Source organism: Coccinella septempunctata, chromosome 5 (assembly GCF_907165205.1).
Source record: "Coccinella septempunctata chromosome 5, icCocSept1.1, whole genome shotgun sequence".
NCBI lineage: Eukaryota > Metazoa > Arthropoda > Insecta > Coleoptera > Coccinellidae > Coccinella > Coccinella septempunctata.
Window position 1 is genome coordinate 23,458,142 of NC_058193.1, and position 20,909 is coordinate 23,479,050.

The following is a 20,909-nucleotide window of genomic DNA, read 5'->3' on the forward strand; positions in this document are numbered from 1 at the left end:
ATTGAAAAACTATTTAAAAAAAAATGTTATTTCTATAGTTCCATCTCACAAATGATTTTATCGAATGCAATGATTGGAATGAATTTCCGGATAATGTTTTTCATTTATATGAATCTTTTTCGAACACAAGATTTCCCTCGTTATGACCATTACCTACGTACCATAAAAATATCAAAAATTCAAAGAACCCAACTCTTGAAACTAAGTTGGACGCCATGTAATGAATATTATCAGATTATCACAAACATAACATTTAAGAACAAACTATTCAAAATGTCTTCATCCATAGTTTAGTATGGGATTTTTACCACAGCTGCTTGTTGGTAGTACCAACTATGAGAAATGAGGTGTCGTCAAAAAAAAAAATGTGCGGAATAGAATCTACATTTGATGGTAATTCATTGATATAAACTGGAAACATCAGTGGCACCAGGATTGACCCCTGATGAACACCACTTTCTAAATTTAGTTGTTAGATTCAAAATGGAAAACTTCAGCATTTAAAACTATATATGTATACAAGTTGATTCATTGGTATATAGATAGGGTAGACACTGAGGTGATTCAGAATCAGAATAACCTATATTTGAAAGGTCCATATATATCTCCTTATAATAAAGATACTGGGTGTTTTATTGATTGTGTCAATTTCTTCAATTACCCATAAATTTTGATCCACCCCATATTTACACATACCTACATATCTTGATGATGTTTGATACGTAAAACTATGTATATAGTTTATTCTGACATAGCAACTGAATTTATTTTCAGTTACGACGTAGGAAAAACTGATAAATAAGATTGAATAAGAAATACACACCCTGTGTATCTGAATTCTTTTTATTTGATAGGATATTCAAGAAAAGAAGAGATAACTAAAAGAAACAAGGTATTTCTCCCACTTCCATATGCGATTTTTACTCAATAAATCTAGTCAAATCTGAATTTTCTTTCAACACAATCAACTTAATTAAAAAAAAACCATTTTATTCGGTATTTAGTAATTTTCCAAATTTAATTGAATCTTCAGCCTCTCATCCGGCCCTTATTTGTTGGGTCACAAACTTGAAACACAAGGAATGAACAGATTTCTATTTGGATTAATCTGTGATAATAAAGGGTAATTTTACTACTGAAGATGATAAAAAAATGTAATTAGATATCAGACCTCTGCTTTCGTAGTGATGCACTTTTGTGACCCAAATAATTCAATTAAATTGGTAAAATTAATAAATTCCGAATGAAATTCAATTTTATTGTTACTGTGTGTGTTGTATGAACATTCAGATTTTTAGTTCAAATCTGGGAATCATTAAAAAATCCGTGATAAAGAATTCAACGAAGTATTGATGTATTTATAACATCTAAATTCGATTCTTGATAACTATTACGTATCATATAATGTATTTTAACAAATACATTCGATTAAAAATTTTTATAGTTGAAATTATAAGTAGGTACCTATGTATTTCGAATAGTTCTTTATTTTGGATTTTTAAATCCCTGAACAAAATTCGACGTAATTGATTAATTGAAATCAGCGCCTCCGCCATTTCTGGATCATGAGTTCTACTGTCCTACAGCAATATAAAGGGTGATTCCCTAGCCAAAAATAAGGATAGAAAAGAATTTTCGATTTCTCGTCAAATGGAAAAAATTTATATCCTATCGTCAAGACAATGGCTCAGAAATGGATTTTCAATATTGAAGTATTTTTTAGCAACTTATTTTTATTATAGTTTTGAATATCATTGGAATCATTCGATTATTTCGAGAATTATGGAGAGTATTTCGTTTCGTAAGTGACTACATTTCATACAAAAAATTTGTGCCATTCGAATTGATTATTGATTTCCATGCTTTTTTCTTCTTCAATGAAACTCAGAATAAACTCATTTCCCATTTGCGAAGTGATGTTTCTGTACACGGAAGCAAAAAATTGAAGCTTTTGGAATCTTTTGACTGTCTCAAAGGCAATAAGCTGGCAAAATATCATCAAAATCGATTTTATGGCTTGGAATTTATGGGGTGAGTATTCTATGATTTTCAGGAAATACTGAAACTATTATAAGAGGTGTTATAGTGTAATTTCTGACCAGTGGCGGATTTACATATTTGCCGCCAGTAGGCTATTCAAATTTTGCCGCCCTTACCATAATTATTTAGTTCAAAATATTAATGACAATTTTTGTGTCAGTGAAAATGTAACTTAGAGATTTGTACACGTTGGTCCTAATAACTACTCATAATAATTATTGTGACCTAGGGAATCGATGTGTCAGTTCCCGAGTTTCCAGATCATTTTTACAACGCAACGATTGATTTTGATTGATTTTGGATAGCTTGATCCATTCTTAATGAATAAGGTCTCTTGTAGTTTCTTGGAAAAATTCGCGTAAACAAAGTGCATATTGAATATTTCTGCGTTTGTGCACACAATCATCTTGATTAGTCTATGTGACAAAAATTTCAAGATGATTTTTTGAGAATGGATTAATGGCGGTATGCACCGTTTGATTGAACGAAGTTTAAGCTCTAAAACGACGTTTAAGCATAGAATCTCTATGGAAAAAAAGGATGTTTAAGGAATTAATCTCGTTTAATGAAACGGTGCATATGGCCATAAGTTATCCAAAGTTAATTTTTTATTATAAGATATGAATATCGAAAAAGTTTCATGCGAAGCAAGGATCAGGAATGGATTTTTCTACCCCTTTCTATCATAGACGAACAGAACCAAAATTTTTTTAATGCCTTCCCGCCCGTATAAAATATCTGCTTGATTTAATACGTGAAAGTTTATGCATTTTCAATAAAAAAAAAAACAAAAACTGCTTTTCGGGCGCCATCTTTTGGGGGCTGTAACTAAGCAGGGACACAAAAAAAAGACCTTCCCTACAATTCATATTATTATATGTATTATATGGTCACAATCTAACTGATGATGACAATAAAATAGGAATGTAAGTCATAAAAGTCTCACCTCGGGTTTCATATAGCTTGATCAGGGAATCAACGCTTGATTGACCAACAGAAGACGTCAATTTGTTTTCAATCGATAATTCAGTCATGATCATTCATAATATCATTCTCGTATCAAATTATGTTCATACGTCCATTAAACTATTCTCGCAATGGCTACTTGTTCAATATATTCAGCAATGAAAAGGTTTCAGTGATTTCGTTTTAGAAATCAAGCGTTGATGGCACAATAAAAGTTTTATGAAACCCGCTGTGGAAATATCTTTCTGCGATGTCGTCATACGAAATTTTGACTTTATACACAAAACAGCCAAAGCGTTCAGCTTTTCTTGGCTTAATATGGTTCTTAGGTACCTAACTTTTCACCTTTTTCAGGCAAAAAAAGCTTCTCTCACCCGAACAATTAGTCGCTGGTGTATTACAGATTGTGGGCAAAATTCTTTGTCTACTGATGGAAACTCGAGAATTATGGAAGCTGGAAGAAAACGGATGACACATTCTCGAGCTCTTTTTCAGAGAAACAAAGAATGGTGAAAACCGTTTTTGAGTTATTAGCAAAAAATGAAATTTTTCGAAAAGTTCCCATAAGTTTTCTGTCTTTGGAGTTACAGATCTGAAACTTGAACCTCTTACAGACCCCTTTTTACGTAGAATCCACTGACGAGCACCAAATATTTTTTCATTTCGAAACATTAGGCGAACTTTCGTTTTTTTTTTAATGCAAACTTTCATTGAATTTGTTATTTTTGGAAATGGAATGGAATTGGAAAAAATAAATTCTGTCAGTAGAATCTACGTATAAAAGTGACTAAGAAGGTAAGTTTCAGATATGTAACTTCAAACACAAAAAAGCTATGAGAACTTTTCGAATTCGTCAAAATCCAAATTTTTGATTATAACTCAAAATCTAGAAATGATAGGCCGGTTCTGTTTCCAGACTTGGATCAGTCATGTAAAAAAGAGCTTGAGAATGTGTAATCCGTTTTTTTTTTAGCTACGATAGTTCTTGAGATCCCCTCAGTAGACAACCAATTTTGCTCACCTTGTAAATAGAGCCATAGATACGAACTTCTGGACAAACATTTCTTGAATTGTGTTTTCGTAGGAAACGAAGAAACACATCCCAATGATTCAGAATCTGGTTTCACCAAAATTTTTCACCCTCACGAAGTTTCAGTATAGAGTCCAAAGCGGCCGAAATAAGAGTGAAACAGGAAAATAGTAATGATGCACTACTTGGTCAGTTTTTTTATAATTAGCGAAAATCAGATGTAGATAGATATTAAAATATCTATGAAATACAAGTATTTCAATTTCTATAATTCGTGCAAACAAATTTGTCCCCAAATTTGCCGCCCCCTGAAATCTGCCGCCCTAGGCTGCAGCCTACTTAGCCTCTATGGTAAATCCGCCACTGTTTCTGACTCCTTACACGATCGTCAATAGACGAAAGACAGAGCGTAATAACCCTGCCAGATACGTCACTGGTCCGAAATCAACCAGAATATATGTACAGCAATTTTCCATCCTATACATGAAAATAATGGAATATTAGTGCATGATTGTGGAGGAATAGATTCATCCACTATGATTTCGAGTCAATAGTTAATGATGTTTTGGTGGCGCACCAAACTATCCAACATATCCTATTCCACTATTGGAATACATTCTGATATACGACACCAATTGTAGCTATTAGTAGGTTTATATACTGCATTTTACCCTCCATCGTTGTGTTTTAAATTTATATGATTTGATTTCTTACTATCGGAAAAGGTTTGGCGAGTCTATTACCCCATATCATTTGGAAAAGGCGATAAGAGAACATCCATAAGATAAGTGAAAACAGCGAAATGAACGATTTACACAATGAGAATTGTTTTTATATCATGATACACACGATAGTGCCATAGAAAACATGTGGACCAAAGATTATAGAGTTAGAATATATATTATAATCTCTTTAATCTTTGATGTGAACCCTCCACTCTGAAGAAGAGTAAACATCGCCATCGCCAACCCTCACTCGATATGTCCTATTGGTGAAGAAAGCCCGAATCCACTCAAGAAAACCACCTCGCAAACCCAGATGGTCCAGCTTAAGAAGAAGACGATTATGTGGGACTCTGTCAAAAGCTCTAGAAAAATCCGCAGATATATCACATCAACTGAAATGTGAAATGTTTCGATCCCATGCCTTAGTCCAATCGTTGAGACACATATTGCATATTAAGTTAGTGAGGGTTGAAAACAATACGGTGGCCCTTTCTCAATCTGCCATGGAAAGCAAGCGTCTGAATTCCTCAACGCGATAAACAATTTAATTTGCTGGGGGAAATTCAATTAATCCTGATAGGTACACCCCTTCTTTCGTTTTAAATGGGATGACCTATTTAAGTTGTGTAAGAGAAATGGTGAAATCTTTCCCATCTTCCTCGAAGGCAAAAAATACATAAAAGGCAAAGAGTCCAGAATAATAAAACGAAAACAAATTTGCGTTTTAGTTGAATTCCCATAAAAAAACTTCTGGGTTGTGTTCAAAATGAATATTAGTCCGGCGAAAAGTAATACTCACTTCTAGAAAACATCACACTACTTTATTCAAAGAGAATAACAACGACAAGTTCAACATCTCTTTAATCTACGACAGAAGAAGAATAAATAACTCAACTGCACATTTTTTCAATGAACAAGGACACACAATGTAGTTTTTTATTAATTAATGTGAAACGCAAGAATGAGACCTTTTTACATTTGGGTCTCTGGTCAATCGGAAATCAAAAGAATCGAGGAAGCCAATACATAGTATTGAAGTCACTATACCATCTGAGGACAGTGGCAAATTTATGGGATATACAGGGCGACCCATTTTAAAAGATCCACTGAAACCCTTTCGGTAGAGCCTCGACCTGAAAATTTTTCAAATAAAGTTTCTAAATCTTCTGGAAATATTGAGTGGAGACATTCAATCCGACTTTGGAGTCAAATTTTAAGATTTTAGAATCTCATTCTTCGTAAGAAACATTTTGCCTTCTTCGTTTCTGCCATGAAATGAATCGTTGTGGAAGTATGAAATGTTCTCAGAATGGTTATGATGAAAATCTTTTACACAAAAACTACAGAGAATATTTGAAGTCTTTATCGGGAGGAAAATAACGAATCAAAAATATTTTTTTTATTGAAAGATGCTAACAAAAATTGAATTAATAATCCAATATCACAATAAAAATAATAAAGAGAAATGAATGAATAAGGAAAAATAATACTAAAAAAAATTGTCTGAAATTACGCACATAGGTAATCTGAAATTCACAATTATATGCCAATCATTGCCGATGCACTGTTTTTTTTATAATAATTTAAAAATTCGGCATTCAGTGAGATTTCATTGCGGTTTTCTACTCAAGTGTGCCGTTGAACAAAAATTTAGAAAAAAAACTTGTATTTGAATACGTTCATACAAAAACAAATGATGAGAATTAAATTTGAAGTATGTACCTACCTCTACATAATCATGATCATCTTAACCATGAAACACTTCATATATCCAGAGTGATTAAGTCTATGGAGAAACGAAAGAGACAAAATATTTTATGATTATAGTTTTTCACGAACATTAATATCTTTGCAGAATATTAATGGTAGGTTTCGCATTTCAACGAAAAAAAAATGATAATTTCAAATTCAAATTTTAGAGGCTTCTGGATTTTGCATACCCACCTTCACTCTGAAGCCACTTAAGTTGTATCTGTAAATGGTATCAACTCATTTTTTTGCGTGAAGATATCATGCCCAAATAGGTAACAATAGATAATAGTACAGTGATGGTGAGATGAGTACAGCAATTCTTTTTTTAGGAACCGAAAATTGGCTCATGTCTAACCTAACTCATGGGAGAGTTGAAGAGGGGGAGAGAGAGACTTGTCCATGAGTTTGTTTATCAGAATAAACATTGAAAAAAAAAAACAATTTCCAATGACCAACGATTGTCCATGTCTAGGTTTTCATCATCAGATATATCAGCGTAAGAAACACATATTTTATATTTCAGAATCACTCTCACTTATTTCCGAGATGTTTTTTACTTTTTTGAACCTTTTTATTTTTTTACGATTACCTATATCCATTTCTACTATTCAATTTTCTTTTTTTGAAGCGAACTATTATCTAAGTTCAGTGCGGGAAACTTGGACCATTGATTATTTATGTCTCCCAACCATAGCATGGGACAAGTCTCCCGAATTCCCTTTTATTCTATTCAACAGATATTTTCTTGAAACTTTCTCAACTATTATTAAAAAGGCTAATCGTTTGTAAAACAATATTAATCAATCAATGCAATAACACAAAATAACACCACGCACCTATTAAACTATTCAGACAGTATAACAAACAGAAATTATTCAATTTCTTACTTCCTAACAACAAAATTACGTTCAACCACAGCCCTCTTAAACACAGTGTTAAGAGGGCTGTGGTTCAACCCTCTCATTACCGAACTGTTCTGATTTCTGATGGCGGCCAGAATGTAGCAATCTATTTACGCTACCGGTAGCGCGAAATTTGAATTGAAATATTTGAGGTGGTTCAAGTCTCCTACCTGAGTCTCCCGGACGCTCCCTCAGATAATGAATTTATTCCATTTGGCTTTTCCGCGCTGTATAGATATACCGGGTGTCCCAGAGCTTTTAGGCCAGCAAATATCTCAGTTACCTGCGGAAAAAATTGAAAAAAATACTTGTCGTAGGAGACCATACGCTCTTTCATGCAGCATAGCAAAATCCACCCCCTGACAAACAACCCCCGAGAAACCACCCCTAACTTTTGTTTTTCAAATGGCACCCCCCATGTTTGTTGTGCTTCAACTTACAGTTCTTTTCATTTCTCATTCAATGATGTCTCATGGTAGCTAGAATGGCATGCAGAATTATGCAAATAAAAATACAAATGAAATACGAATTTATACACTCAGCTGTATTGTTACTGCAACATTATACTAAAGATACCGATACCGTAGGAATAAAACAAAGCACAAAAAGTTCTAACATTTTATTGACTCTTTTTTTTCAACATCCACTTTTTCTAACGAATTCAATTTTATCGAGTGACTATCTTTACAACTACATATTATGATATATCATTGATTGAGAATTAAAAAGAGCTGTCAGTTGAAGCCAAACAAACATGGGGGTGCCATTTGAAAAACAAAAGTTAGGGGTTGTTTCTCAGGGGTTGTTTGTCAGGGGGTGGATTTTGCTATGCTGCATGAAAGAGCGTATAGTCTCCTACGACAAGTATTTTTTTCAATTTTTTTTTCCGCAGGTAACTGAGATATCTGCTGGCCTAAAAGCTCTGGGACACCCGGTATATACGAAAATGTAATCACAAAAAAAATCTCAAAAGAAAGAAGAAAGGGATAAAAAACACTCTGGAGGAATCTTCCAGAATTGGGTTACTCCAAAAGTTCCTTTGAAACTTCAATATTGTTAGATCCACGAATTATCTGGATCTTGGTCAAAATAGGCTTCCTGTGGCTCCAGGAATCAGCTAATGAGAACAGGTCTAGCATAAACTAAGGAGTGCAGATTTTGTGCTGCAGGAAGAAATTTCAGGTCACCTGGTTACAGAATGCTTCTGTATTGCTAGACAAAGCTAAAAATGCATTGGACGAGAACATTGTGAGAGCGAGAACGTAGCCTCCAAGCCATCTGAAGTAAGTACTCGAGTTCTCTAGCACTCACGGAATGGAGCCTGGACTGTATGTGGAGGAAAACTTTTATAGCACGTAGCAAACCCAGTGAAATCATCCTCCCTCCAGGTTCCTCCAGCCTGGAGGTCGACGTGAGAGGTATATCCAACAATCTAATCTAGTCTAAAATCATAAGGGTGTGGGCTCAATTTTTATGTTTTCACTGAATGTTCATTTCGCTCGTGAGGTCTTTATTGGATATTTCAATCATTACTTGGGTTCCTTACACATTGAATGATGTTCTATTCTTGAAGGGGTTCAGAATAATTCCTCAAGCACGTTTTCAGACTCGACAGTGCCTCTAACTTCAGTCTGCAAGTCGTCTGCAAAATCAACTCTACTGAAAAGTATCTTCTTTAAAATTTAAGAGATAGGTAATAAACCGGAATCATTTTTGTCGATAAACTTCTTCGAAGACTGTATTCACTGACGCATTCAGTTAAGAATGCTCATCTATAGGTATTACTCAGAAGGTTTGATATGCTTAGACCCGGTTTAATTAGGATAAGCGCTTAACAATTTCACATCTTATGAGGAACACAAATGCTCTTAATCTTTCATGAGCAATTTTCAGTGTTTGAATTCGTTTTGTTTCATAGTATTTTGTCTTAGTTGAGATCATCTTCTGCACTGAGCCTTTAAAATACTTGTCAATCTTCTTTTATTGTTTATTGTTTGCATCTCATTCCTGAGAAGGTTAATGACCTTTTATAATAAACGAATAATAGTGGGATTTTCGGATTTTCCTCTTCCGTTAGTCCACCAGGTCCTCGGAAGATCCTGAGTAAAGCCTCATTTACAATCCAGCCTTTATGAGATATATCAAATAATTGAACTTTTAGCGTAAACAACAATTTTTACAGTTTTAATGAATGAAGGAAACAAGCTCCTGCGAATACCCAAATAGGATAAACAATCAAATTTGCCGTCGAGAAAATTTAATCATTCCTCTAATTGCCCTCCTTCCGGGTAAAATGAAGACACTAATTTACGATGTGTCGGTTAAATGGCGGTAAAATATATTTCTCCCCAATGGATCCTCCTCCAAAGGAGGAGAGCGTGCGCGTTTCGTAGTTGAAGAAAAGTTCATAGTTTCATTGCGACGTCAGTTAAGCATCACGTTCGCCCTTTTCACGTTGTGAAGCGACGCTTCTGAATCACGTGCGTTCATTGCGACAAAGCGCTCTGCGTGTTTCCAAACAGTAACAAAAAAACGAAAATTCCCCGTGCTGTATCTCTTTGGGAGTTTGTGAGAAGAAGGTGAGTTGATGAAAATGTTGTCATAAATTTTCGGGCCAAGCTAGTCAAACAACATTTCGAAAATCTTTTGTAGCAAAAAAATTTTCATTATTTTCATGTTTCATTGCAAAGCGTGTTTTCGTAATTTCTACAATTTTTTTGAATACTAACAAAAAAAAAGCCAAATTTTTGGCATTTTTGAAAAGGCAATTGAATCACTTTTGAAAGAAGGTGTCACTCAACCCCCTTCCATTTGAGATTTTAGGGGTTGCTGTCCTTACGCTCACAGGGTTGATTCAAGTTGATTGGAATCAACCGTATAAAATGTTTCCCTACGAGCCAGTGTTTACCCTTTTTTTTTTCTAATTTTGCATGGGTTTGTGATATTTGGTGGTACCTTTTCAAGTTGATCCTGTGTACCTACATCTTTTATGAATTTGAAAGTATCTCAGCATCCAAAGGATGTTTATGATGGCAGCCGAACTTTATATTCAAGTGATAGATTTTTTAAACTGTTTTTAATATAAGTATAAAATATTATCTAACTTCTAGTAGGATCAAGAGAGACTTCACAATAGAAGAAGGGGTTAAATGATGCAGGGTCGTCCTACTTTAGTCATTAAAAAATACAATCTTCTCAATTGGAAATTACAGGGTCTCTTTTCGTTGATTTGATTATTTTTGAGTTCAGTGAACTTGAAAGCACATTTTTCTTCAATTTATGAATACTATTCAATTTTTGTTTTGTTTATTTTAGTCTAAGTATAGTAATGGGGGGATGAGGAATCGTTCAATAAAGCTTTCTTTTTTACTTTAATAGCCACATTTCTGATACTGTAAGACTATCCTAGGTTAGTTATTACTGTTACCCTTAAAGGTGTGTTTGATAGTTTTTTTGGTCATACGAGGATATATTGAAAAATTCTTAGCCTACTATAGAACCAAACAAAATTTCAATGTCGAAATATTTTATTGCTCAACATATTCTCCTCTTAATTGGATACATTTATTACAGCGAACCTGCAACATCCCTAGACCTTTCAAAAAAAATGTTTCTTTCTGCTCTGCAAACCAGACCTCCACAGCTTTTATAACCTCCTCATTGGAAGAAAATTTACGACCTTTTAAACTTTTTTGCAGTTGAGGAAAGAGATGATAGTCGGATGGAGCCGAATCTGGTGAATAAGGGGGGTGTTCTAGTAATTCAAACCCTATACTACGAATTTTTTGCATGGCAACATGAGATTTGTGTGCAGGGTCGTTGTCCTGCAAAACCAAAACACCTTTGGATAGCTTTTCGCGTCTTTTCTCTTAAATTTTTTTCCGTAGAGTGGTCAGTAATGTCGAATACTCATCTCCGGTTATTGTTCTACCCTTATCTAAAAAATCCATCATGATTACTCCATGGCAATCCCAAAAACTGAAGCAAGAACATTTCCAGCAGATTTTTTAACACGAAAATTCTCAGTTCTTGGAGAACCAGAGTGTCGCCATTTCATCGATTAATGCTTTGTTCCTGAATCGTAGAAATGTACCCAAGTCTCATCCATAGTAACAATTCGGTTTAAGAAGTCTACATCGTTTTCAAATCGAGCACAGATAGAACGCGATGCTTCTACCCTTTGCACGCTTTTGGTCAACATTCAAACATTTGGGGATACATTTTGCAGCAATTTTTCTCATGTCCAAATTGACGTGAACTATATTCCTAATGAACGCGTTCGTATGAAATATTCAGTGCTTCAGATATACGTTTTAGCCCAATTCGACGGTCTGATAAAATCATGTCATGAACTGCATCGATATTATCGCAGACTGACACAGAAACTGGCCTTCCCGATCGGTCATCATCTTCAATGGAGAATTTACCTCTTTTGAAGCTTGCAGTCAAATTTTTCACGGTCGCATACGAAGGACATTGATCATCAAGGGTATTAAGCATATCTTCGTGAATCTGCTTACCTCTTAACCCTTTTAAATACAGGTACTTGATGATACTCGATACTAAAGTTTTTCGATTTTCACAATTTCGGTGGACATCTTCCTCCTTATAATTTATTGCGTATTTCTGGTTTATTTTTTCGACCTCAAAATGCACACTAACACTTCTAATGAGTTATTTGTCGTTGCTATGGTACCGCAATATTTTTTTATGCATGGAACTGGTCTAGGCTAACTAAATATCATTACATCCTCGTATCTTCCCAGGAAACACGAATGTTCACTAAGCACCTATTATAAAAAGTAGTCGAATGAGACAAGACTCGTGTACCTAATCTCCAAGAAATAAAAAATCTGAAAAAACTGTATATCAAATAATTTTGATGTGTCGAAATTGTTGTTCCTCTTCATCTAAGATGCAATCTCCTTCCCTCCCTATTTTTCGATCTGGCGAATCACATGAAATAGAAATGATGTACCTACTTTCAGAGTACAGAATCAGAATTTTTGAATATAGCAAAATTTTTTAGTCGTCTTGCTACTCGTATAATTACCTCAAGGTCCATTACATAATCTTAAATGTAGCGAAGAAACTGGATTTCCGATGAAGTATCCGCAAAGCTATTCCTTCTCAACGTTTTCACCCTCAACGAATTCCGACTTGATTGAATTACAATCAATCCTGAGATTGAGGAAAATAATCATTTTACGCCTGTCAGACGCTTGATTGGCTTTCTGCTGAAGTTATGTAACAGCCATTCAAGGTCTACCTACTGATTCAATTTGTGTTCACATGTCATTGTTTGTATTTCAGGGTTCTGTAGGGAATACTAGTCAGGAATTTTTTTGGTGGTCATTAAGATGAACCAAATAACTGCATAGTGGAGTGATACAAAAAAAGTGCGATTTTATCTCGGTCCATCATTTCTGACATAAAACTACTATTTTTTGAATGATTTAGGTTTAGACTAAGTGACCTAAATTGATTCTCTTCCTAAAAATATACCGAATTATATGTTAGTTATTCCATAAACATACTTTGATAATGGATTTTCATGGATCGGCTACGTTTATTCATTATTCGATAGCTACAAAGACTAATAAGATCATAATATTCATAATGACTTTAAAAACTTCCACGTGCTTTCCATTAATGACAAAGTGCTTTACAGAGAGCCCAAATAAATGGAAACAACATCAACATCAATTAAGCTTAATCTCATCAACCTTATTCTGTTCTCTGTCAGGAAAAAGCTTCATTATTCACAAAAGAAAAAAATCATCCTTATATACTACCATGATATTGTAACGAAGCGGTTTCTCTATACAGGGTAATTCTTAACTATTGTACCATAGGCTAAGGGCAGATTGTTTGGACCAAAATATGGCGATAGGACCAAATATATCTCAATAAAATATTGCTGTGGAAAAAGATAGAGGGCGTTAAAATTGAATTTTTTTTTCGTTTTTTTTTTGCTAATAATTTCACTGTAGATTTTTCCATCCGTTTTTAAGAAAATCACAATTGAACAGTTCAGAGCATCGGAAGGGGATTTGAAGTAACGATTTATTTATTTTATTTATTTATTTCGACGATAAAGTATATTTAAAAACAATGTAACATAAAAAGAATAAACTTAAATTAAATGTTCTACGTTGCCTCCTCCGACTTCTATGCCTTTTCTAATTCTTTTAATAAAGGACTTTCGAACTTCAAAGAAAATATTATTCTGCCCCCTCATAAAAAATTCAACTTTAACGCCCTTTATCTTTTTCCACAGCAATATTTTATTGAGGTATATTTGGTCCTATCGCCATATTTTGGTCCAAACAATCTGCCTTTAGAGTATGTCCCAATAGTTATGAATCACCCTGTATAAGTATAATCACCGCTGTTCTATTGATGAGGTCTGAATAATCATCAATGTTTTCCAGAGTTCTAGCACCACGCAGGAACGATGTTTGCCAATATTTGGAACCTCAATTTTTTCAATGGAGGCAGTATGTTTCATCGGGCCTTATTGAATGTGGAAGCTTGAATTTGATTAGCAGCTTGATTCTGCAATTCTGCTAAATGAACTATTTGTTTATTATACCAGAGATTTTTTTAAATGTTCTTCATATTTTTGTTTGCATTCAGCTGAAATTACATTTGAAGTTCATCCTTTATATTATTTGTAGCTTCCAAGTCGATCTGTATATATTTGCTCCAAACAGTCTTTGGGATTTGATAGAAATGAAAATTCTCTTCTGTGTTTCAGCACACATTTTGTTCTGTGGTCTAGATGATCGCTTTTCTTCCTGACTAAGTAGTCCCTACTTCGGAAATGTAAACTGATCCCTTCACATCCAAAACCATCCAAAATACATAATTACTGTTCTTCATCAGAATGAAGCCTTTCTCCGATAATTGCCTATGATGAATATTCGAGATGAAACAGCGCTCATCTCCGCGATTCCATAAAATATTGGGTTCATTACTTTCTGATTTTTTTATTTTTGCCTGCAATTTCTTGAACGCCGGATTAATTCAAATGTGAAATATTGAACTGGTTAATGGTAATCGCATAGGTATAACCTATTATGGACCAAATCTTTACAATGAGCTGCCAACCTCAGTGACTATACCGCAAAACAATTAAAACCTCTGCGAAATAGTGATTTTTGTACCAACTCTCTCAGTTGCGAGGAACAGAGCGGACGAAAAATGTCGAAGGACGAAAGATGTATGGGGACGTGATTGAAGTTAAGATTGTGCTTTCCGAATATTTCAATTGACAACGATGGTTGTGCATACTCAGTAATGGGTACTTTCAGTGTGGAGTTTTTTAATTTCTGTAGAACTGAGCGCTTACGACAAACATTTCCATGTTAGTAGGCATGGAACTATTCCCAGCACGAACATGCTTCTAAATGGGTTCGATAATTTTGAGCAACAGATAGCATAGCTCAAACATCTGGTTCCTCGGAACTTGGCACCAAATGAACCCAACCAATTCCATGAATAGCCAATGCATTCGAAAAGTCTATACAAAGAGAAGTGCAGCAAAATTAAGAAAGAATACTGGTGCATCTGTGACACACCTTAATCATTGCACTTGAATATTCTTTCAGAGCAGATACATATCATCTGGAAAATGTTATTTGAGTGACTCAAATCGTATACTCTTAAGCCCGAGAATTCTCTAGAGAATTTACTCGAGAATTCATGCGCTATGAATTCTTTACCGTTACATACGCACTTTCGGTAGAATTCACTGTTCAGTGGCATACAAAATAATCTCTGTCGTTTTCGGCTGTTATGGGTATCACTCACGAGGTGTTTTCTCGGGACTATACGATAGGGACTATCGAGGAATCCGGACTATCGAGGAATACCCATCATAAGTCCCCATGTGTGGCCGACCAGCCCCTACCATCGTCATCCCCAACATCTGTGGATTTCTCGTACTCGGGCGACCGAGTGATATATTCATTGATGCTAGATGCTACACTCGACTCGAATAAGGTTCCTAGTCCCGAGTAGAAGGCCCAGGTGTGGCCGACCTAGCCATAGCCTAGCATCAGATCGCCAGATAGGATCCTCTTCGGTATCGATGCTCTACCTGATAGTCCCGAGAAAACGCCTCGTGAGTGGTACCCATTACAAACGGGCTTTAGGCACATATTTGAATTTTCTAATAGATAGGAGGATAATTAAACTGGCATTGCTCATTCGAAACTGGGGATAGGTCTGGCCCTGGCCGGTTACCCTGTATAAACAAGGGATAGTAGGAATGTGGAATGAATTTATGTATGTATTGCCTCATTCAAATAGGAATCAATAAACGTTCAGACTAGACATTTTTCGCAAACAGGCAATGCAAACGCTATTCATGTGAATCTCTTGTATTTTCCAACTGCAATAATGTTAACAATCGTAATGACTACCCCTTATAGCCAAGAATTCCCCCAGAATACCTTGAATATAATGATGCATATTGTACCTATTTATTTTTAATCACTCCCAAACCATTATTGAAGAGTTCTCGGCCTGAAAATGGTTTATCTCTTCCGCGAGATCAATTCGTATAATGCAGACAGAATATCTGGTGGTGCATAGTAACATGAAGTAATGCTTTCATTAGAAGCACTCACGATTCTTATCTTTACAAGCGAATCGAGGAAAGCCTTGTTGTTTTGAGTTAATGACATAAAATGCATTAACACTACATAGGACCCATGTATAACCAGTGTCATCGTCATCCTTCCCTCTATTCTTTATCCAATTAGTTGAAACGGAAGATAAAAATTATAACTCGGAATAAAATATGCAAGACATATGAAATATGTACTTTTTGTCTTAAAGTTGATTGTGGGAAAAAAGCAACTGTCGATAAGGTGTCATAAAAACGTAAATCGATTTATATTTCAATGAATTCACTTCAATACTCATTACCTGTTGATTTTATTCGATAATCTTCATTGTCTGAAATCCGACACCTGATGGAATTATATTATTAAACAGGAAACTGAATTATATGATTTTCACTATGAATTTGTTAACTATTACACGTGTTTGGCTATTCATGAAAAATTTTCTTACTTATTTCATACACTCATCGGCAAAAAACTCGGCCACCTAAAATTTTGTTTTCGAAAAAGAAAGAACTTTCGTGAAAAAAAAACCTTCTTTTAATGAAAGGTTTTTACTTTGTTCAAGAATATTTGGGTGACTCCTTAGTAGCTTAGTTACTTAGTTTTCAGATTGACTTTTTCTATACACTATGTATGTACTGTCTAAAAGGATTAAATAAGATCATTATCATTATACAGGGTGAATCCTGTTGAACTGTACATACTTCACACATTGGTAGAGGACACTTAGCTGGTTCCAAAAATACCCCATATGCTGGGTCTTCAGCCATTCGTTTGGATTATACTGGGCGATTTCCAGTTTGGGGTCATATATTGAAAATGCTCTAGTGGACGAACGAATGATTACAATCCCATCAAATTTGGTACGTGGAAGGACTACACTAATCCCAACATTGCCAATGTAACAGTTTATCAGTTTCCAGAACCGGACGGAGTGGCTGAAAACCTAGCATGTGGGGTATTTTTGGAACCGGCTAAGTACCCTCTACCTTTGTGTGAAGTATGTACAGTTCAACAGGATTCACCCTGTATATTATAATATATTATATTATTATTATAATTTTTCATCGATTTCAAGTGTTTCTACGTCAAATTTTAGATAAACTCTTTGGTATTGAACCAAACTCCAGGAAAGTTTTACTAAAATATTGATAGCTTATTCATACAGGGTAAAAAAAAACATGTATTTTTAGTCCAATTTTTTAACACCCTGTGGAACATTTCCGGAAATATGTAGAGTTTACGCTCAACTCAAAGACCAAAGGCCATCTTTCAGTTTTTATTTCACCTTGATATCTTGATTTTTTTGAAGATACACGTATTGAAATAAAAGCCTGGAATTGTTTCAGGGAAAAAAAAGTGTTTCGGGTAGTATAGAACGAAGACGAATGTTTCTTTGAAACAGAAATATTCAATGGAATTCAGATCCGGGCTACATGCAGGCCATTCTGATTGTTGGATATCAACCTCATACAAATATTACTAAACAATATCTGCTACATGCCGTCTTGCATTAAAATGAAGTTATCTGCAACAAATTAAGCATAGGGAATAACAGCTTCATGAAGAACGTCTTTTATGTATCTTAATCTATCTCGTGATAATGAGTAAAGCTTACCGAAATTTTTATAATTTGTATACTTCGAGCACATCTTCCAATATGTGTCAGTTTTCAGTATTTTCCAAGATGAAATGAACGTTTAGTCAATGTTTCAGGACATATGTTTCTTGTCCTTATAACATGGTGAAGTTTTTGTACATTTACATTTCAAATTAGATACGAGGAGTAGGAGGTGAATTAACTAACCTGCATATTTAACCTCAAAATGAAAGGATTTGCACAAACAACGAATCTGTTTCCCCTAGAGAGGACTTTTTCCACCTAGTAAGTTGATATACATACATGTGAATTTCGAGAACATTCACACCAACTCCATTTAGAAAATTATTTCTAAATTCGAGTTCAACTTGGACAAGGCGTCTTTGCATCAATGATCCAATTTTAGCCATTGGAGATAAGGAACAAGGCAAAATATTATAGTTTTGGCAATCAAATAGTCAGTTTCTTTCTATAAAGCTTGTGTGAAAAACCAAGAGGTTCGGCTTTAAAAAATTCAGAACATAGTCAGAATTGTTTTCGAAAATACTGACATTAACTGATCTAAAATTGAAAATAATTAACACACTCGAATCCAGTTTCGGCAAACAATATTCAAAGTTGGGAAAAAGCAACTATAATCTGCAAAAAAAGAATTATTTGACGAAAATCTCAACTTCTCAACCCTTTCAAAAATAACAAAAACTCTACTAACGATTCAGTTCTGTCATTACCATGCCGCTGCAATCTACATTTGAATTCTCAATTCCAATTAGATATCTTCAGTAAAGTTTTTTATCGCCAGATGATTCAGTTTAACAAGAACTTCCATGTACCGAATCGTCCGAATCTTATTTGAATCGGGCAAATTTTGACAAAGCAAATTGATTGGGTTTTGGAGGCCATGTTGAAGATAATCTACCGCCTGAGGTATGAATTTTAGGACCTTAGTTGATATGAAGAAAACTTCATATCAACTAAGGTCCAAAAATTCACATTCAGAATCGCCTCTTGAAATATGCTCATGTTGAATCTATTTACCCTGTGCAGGGTGGGCAAAATTGGTGGTACCTGAACTACAACTTTCTTACCCAACGAGATAGAGGAAAATGAATGTGCCATTCATGTCGATGTGCCATTCATGTCGTCCTTTTTCGAGAAACTAATAATGCATTCTTCTATTTTCTTTTGTTTTCGAATTATAGGTAAAAATTGAAATTTGGGCTATTTCAACTTTGGTCATTATATCCGTTCCTGTTTGTGCTAGGATGTTGAAATGAAAACATTATATAGACACTTTTTTGATAGCAATTCAGTGGCGTACTATGATTTTTTCCAACAGGTACATTTGCTGAGCTATTAAATAGAGTTTTGTTTTTGCTTATGGAAACAGTCGTTTAAAATGACCTAGAAAGAATCGCCATTTTTTTCCCGTTTCTGAAATATAACATAGGTACATCATACATCGCCCTCAGATTCGTTCAGATATTATGAAAAATATATTTTGTGGGTCAATTTTAGGTTATTGAGTATTAAGTGGGCTGAATCACAGAATAATATGTCTCTATACGCATGGTTTAATTATTACTTTGTGTTTTAATACATTGACCCTGGTTTGATCTCGTTTTAGAACAACTGTCAGTTATTACCCATTTGAATTCGTAGTCATTATTGGCGAAATTATGGAAATATTCAAAAATACTCAATCATTCAAAATCCACATACAAACTATATTTTTCATAATATCTGAACCAATCTGAGGGCGATGTATGATATATTTCTGAAACAGGAAAAAATTGCGATTCTTTCTAGGTCATTTTAAACGATTGTTTCCATAAGAAAAAACACAACTTTTTGTTATAGTTCAGAAAATATACCTGTTGGAAGAAATCATAGTACGCCACTGGATTGCTATCAAAAAAGTATCTGTATAATATTTTCATTTCAATATCCTAGCTATGGAGGGTAGCTATGGAGGTACCCATAATCCTAGCTTACACAGAAACGCAGATATAATGACAAAAGTTGAAATTTTAATTTTGACCTATAACTCGAAAACAAAAGAAGATAGAGAAATTCAGTTGATGACATTATTAGTTTCTCAAAAAAGACAACATGAATGGAAAAATCATTTTCCTCCATCACGTTGGGTAAAAAAGTTGTAGTTCAGGTATCACCAATATTGCCCACCCTGTACAATTTGAACTTAAAAAAACATTTCTATTTCTTGACTCCTGGTATGAATCTCCCTGAATGTTCAGTGACTCTTATACCCCCTTTTAAAGCTGCACGATCAATCAACCGAGCTTTAAAGATAGAACCATCAGTTTTTCAGGTTGTTAATACCTCACTTCATCTGGCTTTCAGTTACGAAAACATCATCAAATTGCTCTCTCAGGACCATCAGATACCAAACATCGAGTGTGGTTGCACGGATTCCGGATGAACGAAATTTTATGTTCTTTCCATCTCGACCGATTCCACATTAAAACTTCGCAAATTGCTGTAGTAAGGCAGCGGGAGAGCAATATAACTAATCGGAATGAAATGGAGCTGCACCTTGTCCGCTCGATACGGTCATTCGTATATTACATTTTCCAGTGTACAAACGTCGTATTTCTGTAATATAAATTATTTATATTCATGTTTCAGGTCACCTTGTTAGTTGATTACCGATAAAGGTATGTCGTATGTCCGTTCTGTTTAACTAGGAGGGTTTGACATTTCACACGCACGAAATGGGGTTATAAATGTCTTCATACATACGCGAAAGGAACAAGGGCGTTATTATTTTGCCTAACTGTCTGTAGTTTTCAAATTTTGAGCCAAAAATGATCTCAAACGGTTGTGTTGGACGAATTGATTAAGAATTCGTCGACATATTCTGAAATGAATAAACTAATAACCAAAGATTATAGAGTAGAAAGATGAGAAACGCCCTCATATCTCTAGTACTAAAAACCGACTAGGCACAATTTGATCAGTGAAAACACATTTGACAATGAGATGGCGCTGAAAACGTACTGTGGATACAGAAAACTGTTTAATAACAGTTTCCTGTTTTATAATTGAAGGGCGCGAAATTCGAATTCTATTCCTTGTATTCTATTCTTTATATCGACTATGTTGAGAACAGAAAACAAACATCCTGAGGGACAAAACAAAAGTATGGTTCTGTTTTGTGATCAGAATGTTAGTTTTCATCTGAACATTGTTCGGAATCAATTGACATCAAAGAAACACGCTGTCAGATGCGCCATA

General features: G+C 34.7%; 1 protein-coding gene across 4 annotated transcripts in view; it reads left to right on the forward strand.

Moving 5' to 3' along the window:
- LOC123313243 overlaps positions 1–20,909 on the forward strand; it is a 144,054-nt gene that overhangs the window by 12,313 nt on the left and 110,832 nt on the right. For 3 of the 4 annotated variants that reach the window (XM_044898026.1, XM_044898024.1, XM_044898029.1), the window contains exon 1: positions 9,851–9,994. The exons of the other annotated variant lie outside the window; for it this stretch is intronic. The gene's annotated coding sequence lies outside the window, so the exon portion shown is untranslated. Of the gene's footprint in view, positions 1–9,850; positions 9,995–20,909 lie in introns of those variants that run through there. 4 annotated transcript variants of the gene reach the window in all.